A 19,911-nucleotide genomic window follows, 5' to 3' on the forward strand; every position below is an offset into this window, starting at 1 on the left:
AGTGTAATAATAATCGATAAGAACCTCTTTGCTAAATTGAGTTTCCGAATAAATCAGGAATTGACAGCAAATCATTAACGCGCAAGAGTCCAATCATTTGATTAGATTTATTTCGCTTCGTATGTCAGCAAATGCCACTGAATATACGTTTCCCGTAAACAGATGTATGAAACGACGAATAATGCACTGGTAAACCAACGGAAACAAAGGTTAAATTATATAACTTTTAACTCGCGGGACCTGTAGAAATTCCACAGTGGACGGATTCCTATGTAATACATTGATGTTTGGCAATCTGTAGATGTTCAGCGGAAACAGAGACCCTCTGATATCATTGCAGCTATTTTGGTAAAACTGCAAAAGTATTCATCTTAACTAGTAGGGATGTCCGGCGTAGCCAGGTCGTAAAAAAAGGTTAAATATGATATTTTCGTTCTTGCAGATTTCGTATATATTATTATAGGGTTAATGTTCTATCGATTTTTATATATTATAAAGTTGCGATTTCAAAAATAAATAAATATATATATATTACTTGGGTTCATCAGCTTGAATCGAACACTACTTAATATTTGCTATTTCAGATAATTTCAAAGTTCGAAAAAAATTATGTGGGGTGCTGTTCCTAAAAGAGAACACAATGTGCTCAATCGATTAATAAAACTCAATATAAGAGCGAAATGCTTATGTATATAAGGGTCACAGAAAAGTAGAACTGAACTGTCGGTTTAAAAATTTCACTACCTATGGCAAGGCATTTTAGAACGTTACTACATTTCTTAATGCGACATCATTTATAGTGGATTCTAGAATTTTTAATTTTTAATATTATTTTGATGTTGTATAATTTTTATGTTGTCAACGAGGACCTTTCTAAAATTGGAGGGGTATGTCCTAACGTGCTAAAATCTCTTGCGTAGTTCGTATTGAACGGACTTTGTTAACGGTGTCCACGCACTTGCTGATATTAATACTCGAATTTTTAATCGAGCTATATTTTTAATTGACTTTTCATCGACTCTACATATTTTTACTCATCGCCGTTTACTGTATGTTTTAGTGTTCATTTTTAATCCTCATTTACGTTTCTTCGAACTTTTACTTTTTACGTGGACGAATCGAAAGCGCTCGTGACAACAACTATGAAACTTTATTAATATTTTTGATTTTGATATAAAAAAGATTATACTGAAAATCGAAAAAAAAGATATAATCATAAAGCAAAGTGTCTCCGTTGCATTTAATATTTGATTGAGTGAAAAAAAAATGCCTAAATTTAGAAATATATATATATATATATATATATATATAAACGGCATAATATAATCCCGACAAATTCGACAAAAAGCAAAGTCTCAACTCAACACTGTAGAAATCGCTAGATATCTGCTCCCCTGGCTGTACAGACATGCACAAGTTCAGGTGTAGTTGAAACAGGCACCTTGCTGCTCAACTCCCTATATAGTATCACTGTAATTTTTTTCGTAAATAGTAGACCTACGTCCAACTGGTGTTACGTTGTGTGTGTATATGAATATGTTCCATAACAACGTACATGTTGAATAGTGAGGTTTTATATTTTATCTGTATATTCATGTACGTGTAAATACATGTATGTATATACGTCGTATCATTTAATTGATCGTCTAGTGTGTCCATTTTAACATTTATGTAACAGTTCTAACAGGAAACGATTGACGTGGACGTATCAAAACAGTTGTAGACAAATAGTTCTTTTTCACAGCGCATACCTGGATTATATATGCACATTTATTTTCATGATTCTGGCCGGCATCTTCAGAGATAACAAAGTTTTCACATCTTGGCAGCCTGCGAAAACGCCGCTCCCTGCGCCATGGAGAGACCAACTCCACCTTGAGTCGTCCGTTCTCTCTGATGTTCAGCTAACGGCTGGTTAGAATCTCCCCAAATCTACATCTCATCACGTGTCGTAGACCCCAGCCGCTGACGTAGCATAAATCTGATTATGTCTTTATCCAAGCCAAAAATTGTTTTCCTGTATTTTCTAAAAGCACATTCATTTTGTTTGTCAATCACTTTTTTTCTATCTAATTGTTTATTTTTCTAATCATAATAATCGATCCAGCGACCCGCTGTCGCTCAAATCAATTAATAAATAATAATAATAATAATAATAATAATAATTCTTATTTCGTTTATAACTGTCTCTCTTGAAAGGGATATGATTCATTTTCAGGGGAGTTCCCTTAATTCTGGCTTCAAACCAGGAGCTTAAAAGATCAAGGATTTTCCTAAGGATGTGTACCAAATACGACCGGGATTATTTCTTTTAACCCGTGTATACGCCTGCAATGGATCATTATTTCTCCACTTATCATTCTCCTTCTCTCTCACATTACCGTCCCATGGTACTGAGAAGTCTACAATCTGCCAGTTTTTTTTTAAACCTTATCAATGACGACCAAATCCGGACGATTATGTTCCAATTGCTTGGTCGTTATGACACTTTTGTCTCACCATACCTCTACCTTGCCATCCTCACTTGTTCTCATCTCATCAGGCACCTCCTCAAACCATTTTCCAACACACTTCGCCCCAACCCTTTACACACCTCCCAATATATCCGGAGTCCCATGCGATCGTGTCTTTTGCGGTACTCTCTCTGTGTCAGTCCACTACACCCTGCTGCAAAGTGCGCATTGACTCTGAAGTCTTACCAAAAATTCGGCATTCTGCAGCAACTTACTCTTCTAGAACCAGTTTTGTCTCACCATACCGCTACCTTGTCATCCTTACTTGTTCTCACTTATTCAGGCACCTGCTCAAACAATTTTCGAGTACACTAACAGTAATAATAATAATAATAATAATAATAATAATGTTTTGACTATTGGTCCTGCCTGCCACAGTTAACACAAGTACTACGCTATGGTCACAGCTAAAGGACCACAGCATTACACTCGCACTGTGTTTAATTTAGGGTTAAATAAAACAGTAATTGTATTATAATGAAATGAAAGTAAAAATAAATGAAAACCATACGAAGAAACTGTCAATTCCGCAGGTAATCAGTGTTTTAAGATGAAATCTTCTGAATAAACAGATTCTGATTTAATAAGAAGATTATGACTTCGAAAGTTGAACTCAGTTTAATCGGTTTTCATGTCAAAATTGATATATTTATTTAAACAGATCCTTGGCACTTATCTGTATTAAACAATATACACTAGTTTATACTAGTATATTTGCTTGCTCTGCCGGGTTATGTGGAGCGTAACACAAATTATTACTAAACCTTATCAACTCTATATTATTGAAGCGGCACTAGTCCAAGATGGTTTGGACAGGTTTTTTTTCGATGGAGATTTATCCAAATTTCAAATCCATAAACAGTCGCTTGTATATCTTTGTCAAGGGAGATGACGAGTTTTGGTATCTATAGTTCGAAAGTGACGAAAGCCTCCTATATACAACGGCCAGTATTTCAAAATGGCGACCTATATAATTATCGAAGCGAAACCCGCCCTAAATGGTTTGGATAGGATTTTTTTTCCCCGATGAAGATTTCAAATACATAAGCGGTTTACCCTAGCTTGTATATCTTCGTCAGGGAATATGACGAATTTCGGTATTTATAGTTCGTGGGAGAATGTGTCGAAGGCCTCCTGTTTACAACGGCTGGTATTTCGAAATGGCAAACTATATGATAATTATCGAAGCGACAATCGTGCTTGATGGGTTGGATAGAATTTTTTTACGATGGAGGAAATTCATCCGAATTTTAAATACATAAAGCGTTCACAGTCGCTTGTATATATTCGTCAGGGAAGAGGACGAATTTAGGTATTTATTGTTCGTGAGGGAAAGTTTTGAAAGCCTCCTATATACAACGGCTAGTATTTCGAAATGGCAACTTATATAGTAATAACATGTTTAACCTGTACATAAGGGGATAATAGGTGTGAAAACAGGATTATGTCGTATGGATCATATATTAGTATACTCTTTAATGAAAATGGATGTGTTTTGTTACAAAGTCAATTTTGAATTTGGTTTGTTACAAAGTAAGCTTTGAATGAATGATAATATTTTAAAACCGTGTTTTTTACAAAATCAAAAATGGAAACTGGTACACACAAAGTCTTATAATAGAACTAGCCTAGGTGCCCGGCGTTGCCCGGGTGTTTGGAAGTGTGTGAGTAGCCAAAAAAAAATGGAAGTAGGAAGATAGGCTCGAACCCGTGATGCGAAGGCGGAAAAGATGGAGTTCTGTGTAAGGGTCTTGGTTGAGCAAAAAAAAAAAAAAAAAAAAAAAAAAGAAAAGGAAATTAGCGAATGAAAAAAAAAATAGGAGTAGTAACCTGTAACGCGCCAAAGGAAAAAAAAGCAAACGCTTTTATCAATACGCCTACCGCGGTTGTGACGTCATGGGCGGTCGAAATAACGCCTTTTACGCGACGTCGTTAAAGTGAGGTTCGAATGAGTTGCAAAAGATGTAAGCGAAAAAGGCGACCCTCCTTGAAGAATAATACCCAGCTGAGGGTGAAGGAATTACTGTTTTGGAGGGACAGTTTTCGATATTTGTCGTCCGAAAGGTCGGTGTTCAAAGGGATATCGATCTCCTGAAAATCCATCGCCCCTGTCAAAAGTTTAAGGCAGACATACATACACACATACATACATACATTTAAACAGGCAGGTGAGATTTATAGAATACATGACAAAAGATCATCTTCTACAAGCAAAATGTATTTGTGTATATATAATTTAATTATTTTTCATGAAAGTTAATCAATCAGATTATCTCTAACCTCAAATGTCACCAGGTAATAATTTCAATTGTTCAATTTTATGGTTAAAGATATGCATCATTAATAGTAACTAGAAGGAAGGTACTAACATATGTATGCATTATATACTTCGTAAAATAGAATGTTCCAGGTATTTCTTTATGGAAATATACTAAAACAAACACGGTTGCAATATTTTTATACAATGAGGGTATATATTTAAATGTTGCCCACAACAGCATTATGTGGCACAAGGCCAGAAAGTGGGAACCCCGCAGGCTCCCCAAAAGAATGAGCACTCCTGCAATTTTAAAAAATGCCTGAGTAACCCCGTCGGCATTCTCCGGTCGGGGCGCCTCAGGCATAGAGCAATACACTTGCTCCACCGGAAAGCCCGGTGGCAAGGCCTGGGAGGGTGGACCTCCTAGAAATTACCCAGGCGGTGTACCTCAGTCTAACAGGCGCTGGGCCGGTTCCCGGCCCCTCACCTGTTGGGCTGAGTAACAAGTGACGAATCCTTGACGTGTACTACCCTGTCTCCCTGCAGCCAAAGCCGCTAGGAGACACATCCCATCAAAACGGTGTTTTAATGGGGTAGTTATTTAAATGCTGGCCACCTCAGCATTATTTGGCACAAGGCATGGAAAGTGGGAATCCCGCAGGCTCCCCTAAAGGAGGGGCACTCCTGCAATTTTAAAAATTGCCTGAGTAACCCCGTCGGCATTCCCCGGTCGGGGCGCCTCAGGCAGCAAGCAATAAACTTGCCCCACCGGAAAGCCCGGTGGCAAGGCCTGGGAGGGTGGACCTCCTAGGTATTACCCAGGCGGTGTACCTCAGTCCAACAGGTGCTGGGCCGGTTCCCGGCCCCTCACCTGTTGGGCTGAGTGTCAAGTGACGAATCCTTGACTTGTACTACCCTGTCTCCATGCAGCCGAGGCCGCTAGGAGACACTCCCATCAAAACAGGGTTTTAATGTGATATTTATTTAAATTCTGCCCACATCAGCATTATTTGGCACAAGGCCTGGAAAGTGGGATACCCGCAGGCTCCCCTAAAGAAGGGGCACTCCTGCAATTTTAAAAATTGCCTGAGTAACCCCGTCGGCATTCCCCGGGATATGATTCACGAACACTGAAATGCTCTACTTGTAGACACTGGCGATAGAAACTGACCAATCATATAGAGCCACGTTTGGCTAGCAACCAATCAGAAATTAGAATTGCCTCATAAAATATATTGAATGTTCTAGAATTTCTGCACATAATTTGCTTTTTGTCTGCAAATTTTAAATTTCAAGACTTATACAGATGAACTACCCATCGAAACATCCTTTATCTCGGATTTGTAGTAAAACTGTTTATATGGTTTAGTCAGATAATGTGCAGAAATGTTAATATTGGTACTATGTAATTAATGTAGATTAGCTATTGATAATTAATCTACACTAACTGAAAATTTTATTTCAGATTGCTATATTTAAAATAGTGTAAAACAACCCATCACAATGGTTTGCAACTCTAAAAGAAAACAAGTGGCACTGACTTTACTCGAAAAAACGTAAAATTATAGAAGAATTAGATGCTGGAGTTGAAAATAGCGTTATATTGAGAGATTATAAGATTGGAAGAAGCACACTGTTTTACATCAAAAAGAGAAAGGAGGGGATATGTAAAGTAAGAGTATATTAAATTTATTTTCAATGTTTTTGTTCCTGGTAATAATATTTAACAATTCTTACTTGCAATATATCGTAAACTCAACTTAATATATACTTGAAGTATCATATAGCAATGAATTTCATTTACTATTTCTTAATTCTTAGAAAATTAAAGTTAACTGCAGCACATTTTTTTTTATCACGAAACTTGAACAGCAGCATCCTCTAATTTGGAAGAAACGGATGTTAAAATTATAGAAGTTATACTGTGGTTGGTTGGTTGTTTTTGTTTTACGGCACACCAACCCTTTTCAGGTTATTTAATGCCGAATCCAGTGATTTTGAAGAACAATATTTTTATAGAATATATTTGTTTGTTTTTTTTTCAAGGTTTCTATTTAACCCATTGTTTGGACCCTAAAAGGTACTACCACTCCGGGTCAGAGTGGATCTGGGAGCAATGACAATTAAAGGGTGGCTCCACACTCGCCAAAGCCCGCAAGCTGGCGCCTCACAATCGGATATAGTTTAAGGTCATATCCAAGAGCGGTTATACTGTATATATATATATATATATATATATATATATATATATATATATATATATATATATATATATATATATATATATCGGAGTATCTATCCATCCGCTATCCAGTTTCTAATGTCAATCACTATTTCTATCAATATATCTATATTTGATTATCTGGTGCTACCAGATCAGGCTGTCTGAAGATGTTGGCTTCCTGAGACGAAGGTCTTGGATATGACCTTAAACTATATCCAGTGGTGAGGCCCCAGCTTGCGGGCTTTGGGGAGTGTGGAGCCACCCTTTAATTACCATTGCTCCCAGGTCCACTCTGACCCGGAGTGGTAGTACCTGTTAGGGTCCCAACTATGGGTTAAATAGAAACTGATTTGAAAACAACAAATATATTCTATTAAAAAATTTTTCTTCAAAATCTTTGGATTCGGCATTAAATAACCCGAAAAGGGTTGATATGCCGTAAAACAAAACCAACCAACCAACCAATCCTTAGACGAAATACACCTAACATTGATGCTCTTTGTTTTTCTACTTCCTTTTGCAAAATTAATTATGTTCCGCAAAACCCAAAATAAAAATACCCCCCTTTTCCTTCTTCCCTTTTCACTTTCTATCTCCCCCATTTCTGTTTTTTTATTTTTTGTTTATTATATTAATACTATAACCCTTTTCCCTCTCCCATTGTAAAACTTCTGCATGGCATGGAACAAAAACGATAAATTCACTATAAAACAACCAAACCAACCACTACAAACTAGCTATTGAACATACAAAAAACTTGAAGAATAAAATCCTTCTACAAAATAACTGGATGCAACATGAATACCATTTCCAAAATAACATTATTCTGCATTAAATAATCCGAGAAGAGTTGATATGCCGTAAAAAAACAAACCAAATTCTACAAATAAATATTTGAAGGTATAAAGAACTTGAAGCATAAAAACTGTTTCCAAAATAACTGGATTCAGCATTAAATAATCTGAAAACGATTTATTGAATTCGTATATAAATATGACGTACATAAACATGACGTATATAAATATGACGTAAAAAAAATAAGCAAATTAAACCAATATTAAATTATCCATTTATATGTGTTTCTACATCATGTATATGTGTGCAGTACATCCATCCGTCTACGGATATATCTTTGTTACTATCCGTTACTCTGTCTAGTTATCTTTTATCTATTTATTTTATCTAGTTTATCTTTTAATCTGCAGGACATTTATATATATATATATATATATATATATATATATATATATATATATATATATATATATATATATATATATATATGATTAGTTTTTTTGGGAAAAAGAATTCCAGCAGAGTGCTCAATTAAAAGGAAAATCCAAATTTTAAGAGCGTACTTATATTTTGTGTACAGAAAGTTGTTAGTTGAGACAGATCATTGTTACCGTCGGTTTCAAGCCCGATAATAAGGCCCGTTTAAGGTATCCTTATCAAGCTCTCTTCAGCCAATATTCGTCTTATATATATATATATGTGTGTGTGTGTGTGTGTGTGTGTGTGTGTGTGTGTTTATATTTTCGTATATTTTTGCACCAACAAGTCTTTCGGCATCATATTTCTGTCGTTATAAATTATCCTAGAAATGTTAGACTTACATTGTCAAGGAATATCTCGCTGCAGAATAACTTCGCCAGAAGAGAACGAAAAATAACTTTACCAGAAGAAAACGAAAGATCTGTCTACTTGAATGCTACAACTTAACATTGGCATTTTTATGGCCTCCGCGTATTTCATGCGTTTATAAACGATTTCTTGTTTAAATCTATGCGGGGCAAAGCAGAGGATCCGAACTATATTTGATATTTGTATAAATGTAATGTTAGAATGTGAATAAGTTATTAATTTGATCTCGTAAACATCACCAGCATAAGCAAATGATGACATGATTAATTCCACCATATTTTTTTTACTATATTTAATAGCACGGTGTAGTACAGGAGCTGTGTTCGCGTTTAATCCATACTCCTATAAATTTGGGTCCTAGATAATACCTTAAACTATATCCAGTGGTGAGGCCTCAGCTTGCGGCTTTGGGGAGTGTGGAGCCACCCTTTAATTACCATTGCTGCCAGGTCCACTCTGACCCGTAGTGGTAGTACCTGTTAGAGTCCCAACTACGGGTTAAATAGAAACCGACTTGAAAACAAAAAATATATTCTATTAAAAAAAATATATTCCAAATCTTTGGATTCGGCATTAAATAACCTGAAAAGGGTTGATATGCCGTAAAACAAAAACAACCAACCAACCTATAAACGTGTGCTTTTTGTGTATTTATATCCATATTAAAAAAAAAACAAACTTGTTTTCTATTTATTTAAAAAGAAAGATTTATATTTGGGTTTTAGTCGCAAAAATCGGCACAAAAGTGTGAAATTTAAAAAAGAAAAACATTTGAAAGGTAAAACAGCAGCATTACGAAATGCAAAAGTAAATTGTAAGCTTGACGTTGTGGTTTCGATTCTCGGTGATGGCGCACAAGTCATGGTTATTTTTTAAAACTTTTTAAATCATTACTATATATTGGGTCTTCTCTCTCTCTCTCTCTCTATCTATCTATATGTATATATATATATATAGAGAGAGAGAGAGAGAGACAGATAGACAGACAGAGACAGTGGTTCTATTTCTTTTCATAAACCTTTTAATTGGTGATGTCAAACATTCATAATCATAAAAAAATGCATCTTTTTTATTAATCTGAACTTCTGATTGCTAGTATCATAGTTTTGCCACTGCTTTTCTGAGCCGATGTTTTCCGAACGCGTCGAAATGCAATGCAGTTTTTTTTAACTATTCGCAAGAAAGTTATCACATATATTATATACTAGCATTTTAGCCCATCGTTGCTCGGGTGTTTGGAGGTGTATGTTGAGCCCCCCCCCCCAAAAAAAAAGCGGTCAATTTTTTAAAACTTTGACCCCTATTATGACCCCTTAACCTTTAGTGTTTTGGCTCAAATCAAGTTATGTTAGATCCATGTCCAAGGAACCTATATCTAAAATTTCAAGTGTTTAGACGCCAAATTGTCGGAGGAGGTTGGTAGAGTTGTCAAAGGCCAAATCGTTAAATTTTGACCCCTTAACAGCCAAATCTCTGGCCGAAAACGGATTACAAAGATTTTCCCAAATATCAGTACCTGTATATCAAATTTCGAGTCTGTAAACTTAAAATTGACAGTTATTGCGCAGGGAAATGTACACAGACACACATGCAGGCACGCACACAGACACGTTCACTTATATATATATATATATATATTGATTGTATTATATATATATATATATATATATATATATATATATATATATATATATATATATTATGGTCGCATTTGCCCATGATATACGTTAGTCATTTCAGTTTCTATTTAACTGGATACGCCTAAGTTGTAACCTCATACATAGCAATTGAATAAGTAATGCGAACACGCGATAGCACTCTGTGACAAATGAATTTATTCCACAATAACTTCGAATTCGCCATATGACAATCTCTTCGAATATCAAATCATTCGTATTGCATACCCCATTCATATGGAGAGGTTCCAAGGACGGCATAGTTTCGTTTATATCCGTGATTCGAAGTTGATGGCCTACTTTTAGGTCAGAAGCTGAAATAATATTTAATTCCGGTGATATATACTGGTACCCTGTACAAGTAAGTCGCACCTGAGTTAACTAGTATGCATTTTGGCGAAGGTTACAATAGTACATGTCAGTATAACCTGACAACAAATTGAAATATACCCAGCTGCATAAAGTGTGATTGTAGCGGGGGCCAAAGGTTAGCTCCTTGGATAAAACGCGCTTAAAATGCAGGGAGAAATGATATGATGATAGAAACTATGCACGGCAGTCTTAATCGGAAAGTAGTAGTCGCAGAGTTCATTCGACAATATAGAGAGAGTCGACACAGAATGTTACTTCCATGTCTGTCCGTCTACGTCTCTCATTCTTATCTTTAAGACTAAGTAAATTACGTAATACGTAATTAGTTACGTGGTCTCTTCTGTGAGAAGTAATCTATTTCTCTTATAAGTCTTTTGAGACTTCAGTAAGTATAGAAATCCAATTGAATGTTATCTTGAGGCTGCTCTCGCTTCGATTTCCTGAAGACTAAGTCAAGAAAATAAAATGTTGTTTCTCCTCTTCAAGAACAACCTCTCTAAAAAACAAAACCCTTTAAACCTTCAGTAAGTCTGCATTGTGTTTACAAACATTTATTCACCTAGCTAAAAGGTAGGGCCCAGCGGCACAATCACGGTGAGATCACCACTTTGCTTTGTTGATTTGTCATCTAGATCGTTCACGCTCAAAAACAAACCTGTTTACATACATGGCAATGCATAACAGTTAAAATGTTGGGCTTGAAAAATGGAAGACAAGTGGCTTATATCGAAGTAGATAGAAAAAAATGTTCCGTAGGTTTCTTACATTAAGAAAATGAAGTGGGAAGCTCAACCATTTTTCTTTTCTCCTGTAAATTTCAGACACGGACGACGCCTAAAGAAAGTCGATTCGGCAAAGTCTGTCAGTCGAAGGGAATAAGTTGGTGCATCTCAATACCATCGATTACGAAATGTTTTCATTTTGTCGGGAACACAATAAATGAATTTACTACTGAAATAATGTTTTGTCGAGTTTATTGCGGATGATTGTCTTCTCAATCGAGATGAGATATTAAAGATGCTTGGAAGCAACATATGAAGTATATACGGGATGCAGCATCGCGATAATCATAAATTTATTAAATAGTCAGAGAACTAACGTATGGTGATACCAATTTCACGAATTCATACACTACAGAGCATTTTATATATTAAATAATAACAAAATATATTGCAAGTTTAATTATAGTAGAACCCCGAGATACGGTGGGCTTGGGACACGATTTTTTCAGGTTACGATGTAGAATACTGTGTTTTTCCAACCCTGGTTACGGTGTTAATCCTCCGTTACGGTATTATTTATGAAGGTTTTTTTTTATATATATATATATACTTGTGTATTATATACTGTACTTTATTTTGTAAGGATTTTTGGTCCCCCCGCCAAATTCACTTCTATTCGTTAGTCCATTCGTCAGTTCGTCTGTCTACACTCACTTTTCTCAATAACTACGCCTTGGAATGTTTCGAAATTTTGCACAAACATTAATCATGATATGAGCAAAAAAGTAACAAAATTGCACATTAATTGATGATGATTAAACATTAATCATGATATTAGCAAAAAAGTAAACAAAATTGCCGGAAAAACTGCTGCTCCCCCCCCTAGGGGTGCCTTTCGGTTTAAAATGGTTAAAATTGACACTTTTATGCTTATTAAAATAAATCAATGAATTGGATTTTTAGAAAACTTTGTGAAAAGTTGTAACTGACTGATTTCGAAATAATTTTGTTTGTCTATACTTCGGGATAACTCTTGGGTGTGGCCCAGGGGCTCTTTTATTCACTTTATTTCTTTGACTATTTTACCACATGTGTCCAAAATTTTCTGTGTATGTCTATTTAGCAGTTTTGCATGGTGCTGAACTTAAATTTAAATATGTTAAAACCTTGAGGACTTTTGAACCTAAATTGGTGGGGCAAATGATGGACTTAGTCATTTATTTTTTTTTGCATCGTGTAGAACTAAAAGTTACAGACTAAAACTTCACCGTGTGTTCATGTTTACCAGGATTTGACGTTCACTGGACACTTTTGAGGCTTAATAGGGGGGACCAAATGCTAAATTTAGTCATTTTCTTATGCCTTTTTCATTGCGCCCTCACGGGGTACCATGCATGCTTCACTTTTTCATGCCGTATCCAGGGGTTATAATGTATCTTATATGGCTAAATCGATCAATCTGGAATCTGTTCCCAATATTCATCTCAGATTCAAATCTTGTCACTCACGCCATGAATCCTGTATTATCCAAACATAAAATACTGCGAATTTAATGTTATGTTTGATTCAAGTTACCACCTGACGAAGGCCAGAGGAATAGCTGTCCGCAATAAATAAAACCAATAAATAATACTCATCTCAATAATGAATTCCAATTAAATAATATCTAAACATAGGTTTTCAATTAAATATATATATACACAAAAATTATATAATTATCTAAACTTAGCTATGTGAATATGTTTTTGTATTTGTATGTGAAATAGGGATGCCGAAACTGAATACCCAATTATTAATACTTTTTGAAAACATATCTACTGTTAAAATTAGTTTAATTTACTTCCATACTGAGTTAGCAAAAAGAAACGATGTTCTTATGTACATATTACATTTAAACTGTCTTATATTACATCAAAAAGTGTAAACGTCTTAAATAAGTCAAATAACGTAACGAATTTGGATCTAAATTGGAAAAAGTATTTTAAACATACAAATTAGTATCATAATTAGGGATAGGACAACAGCATATTATTTTTATTGTTTTGACTCTCAAGTGTGTATCCGTTGATATCTTATATATTCTACCCTTCACCCGACCATCCATTCATGTGAAATCATTTTTCTTTTTTCTCCCATTCCCTCTGCATTACTATTGTTTAACTTCTACCAAGTAAGCTCTATGGCTTACTTGTAGTTTTACTAAATACTTTGCAAGCAAAATCCGATTCCGCATTTTGCTTATTCCTACCCTTTAATGAGAAGGAAAATATTTCTTTCGAAACTCCGCGGATTAAGAACAATCCACTTAATTTGTGTTTCCTTTTTGAAGATTAAATGTTTTTAACTCTTCTTAAATTGTTTTTAACGTATTTTATTAATTCTTTGTTTTTTTCTTCTTTTTTTTTCTTTGGCTCTCGTTTGATAAATAGTATCTGTGTCGGATATATAATCGAGAGTCAAAACTGAAAAGAATATGCTGTTGTCATTGCCAAGGCAACGAAAAACCTAATCAGTACCAGAGGAGTTACTATTTTTGGACACTAGGCGCTGTATGTGCTCTTCGCTTATCTCGGCATCGTTTCCAGTCGTCCTTAATTGGAATTGAAACCTTGCTTACTCAGGAGAGGTGCGATTTGAGATTGTGAAACTTTTCCCATAAAATTTTCACGCGCAAGCACACTATATAGGGTATTTCTAGTTTGACAAGACTGAACCGAGCCGTTTTACGAAAAGAGAAAATAAAACTGTGTGTATTAGGGAATTTAAATAAACGTATAACAGGTCATTTTGTTGCCTCGTATAAAAGCTACTACTTTTCAGCTATTTGCTCATGATCAAACCGTATTTGTTGCACTATTTTAGATATTAAATGATCCAAACGACCAAAGCATAGAATTAGAGTAAAACGTTATGCAAAATAACCAAGGTACATTACGCAAAGTATAACATTATAATCTTGAAATTTTCAATTTACTCCATCTATAATATAAACCTCACCTGTCTGTTTAAATGTATGTACGTATGTATGTGTGTATGTCTGCCTAAAACTTTCGACAGAGGAGACCGATTTCCACAAAATCGGTATTCTTTGACGCTCAACCCTTCGGACTAAAATATAAAAAATGGTCAAAAACATTAATGCCTTCACCCTCAACTGTGCACTTTCTATGGGGAGGGGTTTCTTTTTTTCGCCGATATTTTCGAAAGTCATTCCATTTTTTCGATTGACTAGCCTTAATTTAAACCTTTGTCACTCCAGGTTTGGCGATGGACGTAACAGCAAAGACGTCAGGTTTTTTTTCACGTTCTTTACCTCCGTGGTACAGGTTCGAGCCTGCCTTCCTACTACTATTTTTTTTAGTGCTCAACACACACCTCCAAACACCCGGGCAACGCCATGCAACGCCGGGCAACGCCGGGCACCCAGGATAGTCGTAAATAAATGAATAGTAATTTTACTTAAATATCAACATTTTACAACATGATTTATTTGTATATCTCAAGCAATATTTAAATAAAATCATGCGTATTCAACTCTAAATTTTTTAAATTATTATGTACCAGAACAAATATTAAGAATTAGTTGAGTCTCTATTTCATTGTAAAATACAGTAATTTGACAAAAATAATATGCAGCACTCTCTTTAGATAGCAACGCATTAATACATGCGTTTCGTGACTTTAAGGTCCACCATAAAAATTCGCTTGGTTACTCAGGTTGAACAGATGAAGCTAGACACTGTACTTCTAACTTTTCTATTGTCCATTTACATGTTCCAGAAGTGTCTACCAGATTGTGAAAACTAGCAAGCTGCACGTCTACACCTATTCCTTACCACACTACCCGAGGATTGTGTGATTAATTCCCTTGGAAACGCAGACCACCTAGTGGTATCTGTACACATCATACTTAAATCCCCCCAAATAAGTCACCCTTGCTCCAAACGACAAGGTACTATGGCTGAGATGAAGCTATCAGAAAACCTATCAGAATCAATATTGTATGTTTTTCTTCTGACCAGTATACAAATAAGATTACTAAATAGTGCAAAGCGGGTATTGGAGTGCGTGTTCCGACACAGCAAGTCCCAGTCACCCCCATGGTTCAATACAGATCGTGCAGATGCACAAAGACGGCATGCAATCTGCCGATTCGTACGTCACAAGTCAAATAAAATAGGTAAATATGTATAGATGCTAGAAATTAATGTAAGAGAGAAATAGACACGGATAAAAGAAGATATGTGAAATACCCAGGGAACGCAGAGAATCGCAGAAAATAGGAACTCGTGATTTCTGAAAAAGTTATAATAGTATAGTGAATAAAAGACAATAAGTAATTCCTCTAATATCAAACAAATAGAAGATCGCGAAACTGTTTGCTCGGCGATTTAGTTCTAACTCCACTAATTAGAACCAAAAAAACAACGTAATTTTCCCTGCGCAGATTGAAGCCACGCTTGATTATGTAAAAAATCACCCCTTCTAATGTCCGCGACATTATAACAAACTTAGACGCCTCAGGGGAGGGTGGGTCTGATCTCATCTCTGCTATACTAATTAAGAAATCCTAAGCTGGGTATGCCCAATACTTTCCAAACTCTACAACAAATGCCTTGCTGAATCGGTCTTAGCTAATAGCTAGAGATACCCTGTGTAGTACCAGTGTACAAGAATTATGTGGAACTGATTGACCCTCTCAATCATCGTTCTACCAATTTCCCCCCCTCTTCGCTAAAATCTTTGAGACCTTAATTACTCAAGAACTAGTCTATTACCTCGTAAAAACTAATCTATTCTCGGGCAACAGTATGTATTTTAAGTAATCTCTGGACGTATATACAAACGACTAGATAAGAATGACAGTGTCCTGTTCCTTTACGAAGCCAACATTCGCCCATGCATAGGGTATTGTTGCTACATCTGGGCTAATGCACCTGCCACTAGTCTTCTCCAAAATAGTCTTGAATCAAATAGGTCCCACTTTGTCAAATAAGTTCCAACCCCTGTCCCATCGCCGAAATGTTGCATCTATGTGCCTGTTTTACAAGTATTTTAAAGGAATGTGCTCTGATGAACTCGTTGCCCGCGTACCCCTTTGCGTAAAATCACACCAATTCACCGTTGAAGCCCTTAAATGCCAGAGAGCTGTAACAGTTTATTCTCTCAGACGGCTATACTTAGGAAATCATTCCTGCTACCTGCTCCCCTTTGAATTTATAGAAAACAATAAAATGGAGAGGTGTAACGGATCGACAAAAATTGAAACAAACTAAGATATTATATTAGAATATTAAGTGCAAATCCGTTTTGTAATATTCCCGTTTGAAGGTCTAACATGGATACGACAAAAGGATTTATACGGAAATAGTATGTGTTCATATCTCTTCTCTATTCATTTCTTTATTCTGACGTCTAGGAATAAAAACATCTTTTGAAAAATAATGTTTAAAAAAAAAACAAAAAAAAAAAACAACATAATCCTCGATCATGCCTTCGGTCTCATTCAGAAGGTGATGTGTCTGTTCGATGGGTGGATGCGGCAAAGAAGAGATGGTTTAGACAATAAGTCTCATAATAAGTTTTTTTTATTAACTTGTGCATCTTTCTTGCTGTGTGCTGAAATTAGATGCTGTGAGGATGGATTTAACTTGGTTTACCTTGTTGTTTTAAAAGTTATGATGCATAGTACTGCGTGCTGTAAATTTATTATATATATGTATATATCTATATATATCTATCTATCTATCTATATATATATATATATATATATATATATATATATCCTGAAATTTGGTATATAGACATAATTTGTCAAATTCCAGAAATTTGGTATGTAGAAATAATTTGTTATATATCTATATATGTCTGTCGGATCACTCAAACATGAAAAAGAAATATCCTCCCTATTCGTGTAAAGTTACCTATTTTTCCGAATAATCTGTCTGTCTGTGTCCATTTCCCTACGCAACAACTCTGTTAATTTTTAGTCTACAGACTCGTAATTTGATATACAGGGTACTGTGATTTGGGAAAATCGATGTGATGGATTTTCGGCCAGAAATTTCGCTGTTAAGGGGTCAAAGTTCAACGATTTGACCTTTGGTAGAGTTCTCAAAGGTCAAATCGTTGAACTTTGACACTTAATCGCCAAATTTCTGGCCCAAATCCGATCACATCGATTTTCCCAAACTTCAGTACCCTATATATCAAATTTCGAGTCTGTAGACTTAAAATTAACAGAGTTATTGCGTAGGGAAATGTACACACACAGAGACACTTTCACTTTTATAGATATATAGATATAATCTTTATATATATATGACATTTATATAAAGGTGTCTCCACTTTATTTTCTCCATAATTTATTTAGTTCAGATTCTGTCTGATTTACACCTCTGCATTATACGGCCTTCAATGAATTTGAATTTTATTTACATACACACAAGACAGTGTTTCGAAAAAGCAACATAATCAACTTTAAAAAAACTACTGTAAAGAATAAAATCTAGAAATAACACATTTTCCAATAATTCGCAATATATATGTTTATTTTATACTAGCAATCGGTGCCCGGCGTTGCCCGGCTACTTGGAGGTGTATGCTGAGCAACAAAATAAAGGTCAATTTTTTAACTTTGGCCCCTATTATGACCCCTTCAAATTTATTGTTTTGGGCTCAACTTCAGTTATTAAGTTAGATACATGCCCAGGGAATCTATATCTAAAACTTCAAGTGTTTAGTCTCAAAATTGTCGGAGGAGTTTGGTAGAGTTCTCAAAGGTCAAATCGTTAAACTTTTACCCATTAATCGACAAATTTCTGGCCGAAAACGGATTACCTCGTTTTTCCCAAATCTCAGTACTCTGTATCTCGAATTTCGAGTCTTTAGACTAAAAATTGACAGAGTTGTTGCGTATGGAAATGTACACAGACGCACAGACACGTTCACTTATATATATATATATATATATATATATATATATATATATATATATATATATATATATAAAACAGAATTGAAAAAAATAACTCATCCTAAATACAAAATAATACTTATATATGTCTGTTTATTTGTTTTCTTTACAATTCAATGCGTTATCATTGTCTACGAAAACATTGCATATTCCAAAATTAAGGTTAAAATATAATTACTATTTTACCCCTTAATGATCTCTAAAGAATTGTTTAACTATTTTGTCGCGGAAACAATAGATACCAATCTATATAAAACTTAAATTATATTTTAAAATATGTACTATGATATATATTTACTATCTTTTTCATACGGCATAATCACATTGACCCCCTGGATCACTGAAGGTAAGCAACGTTGAACCTTGTCAGTACTAAGTGGGTGACCATTTGGGACTTCTAGGTGATGTATGTGTTCTCCACTTAGCTGTACATTGTTCCCAGTTGTCCTGGACGTCTCCTTGCCACTGGACTCAAATAGGGCCGATTCAGGAGAGGTGTGGTTGGGGATTTCGCAACCCTTGCCACACATTTACATGTGACTCTGCCCCTACAAGGGGCATCCTTTGTCTTTCGAGACTGAACAGAGGCATCATTCTCCATTTTTTTAATACAATTTGTCATATTCGAGGGGAATTTATGCATAAGAATTAAAAGTAAAAGAAATTGTCTAGCTTTTTGTTAATATGTTTAATTCTATAAACTACTGACTGTAGTCTAAGCAGATTTGGAATAAAGATTCTCTTCTCTTCGCGTATAGAATGTTAACCTTCAAAGTTATCAAAAGTAAGAAAAGCTTGCTCAATGAAAACACAATAAAACAGACAACAGTTGTCCATCAGGAAATGACAAACTCTAAGGTCGTTAATGTATTTTCACCAGAGTGTTGCATTTGAAGTGTAATAATTCATGTCTGACAATAAATATTTAAGTAATACTATTTTATTACTCATAATCATAATGTTTTTGCCGAATTTCTTTGTATATTTCCGTAGCAGATTTCTTTTCTGATTTTGTCTCATTTGTAAGACAGTATTGTCTAAAATGTACGACCATTTTTGTGATGGAGGTTATTCTGCTGACTTTTTTGTCATTGCTGTGGCAACTCGTCTTTGGAAAAGCCTTGATCATCAACCCTTGCTCTTGAACAGCCATTATAATTTTCTCCTGCTAAAAGTGCGGCGATCCTATTTTTGGACAGTCTATGAAACCTTCTTCATCTCTATACTTCTGTGTTAATTCACCTAATATACACTTTGCACGCTATTGGTTAATCCATTCTTTCAGTTTTTTTTTAAATAGAAGTTCTTGGTATATTTATTTGCCGAATCTTTCTTCCGTAGAAAATTTGTTTTCTAATTCTGTCTCCTTTATAAGATGATCTTGTCTAAAATCAATGCCCATTTTGCTGATAATTTTGTTTCATGATGTTGATGTACGATTGAGAAGTTTGGATTTAGGAAGTTAGCCAGATATTGCACTTACACGATATAATATGCCTATATGTTTATACATTTGTATGTAAT

The sequence above is a fragment of the Euprymna scolopes genome, chromosome 8, assembly GCF_053919585.1.
Source record: "Euprymna scolopes isolate OS-2025 chromosome 8, ASM5391958v1, whole genome shotgun sequence".
NCBI classification, from domain to species: domain Eukaryota; kingdom Metazoa; phylum Mollusca; class Cephalopoda; order Sepiida; family Sepiolidae; genus Euprymna; species Euprymna scolopes.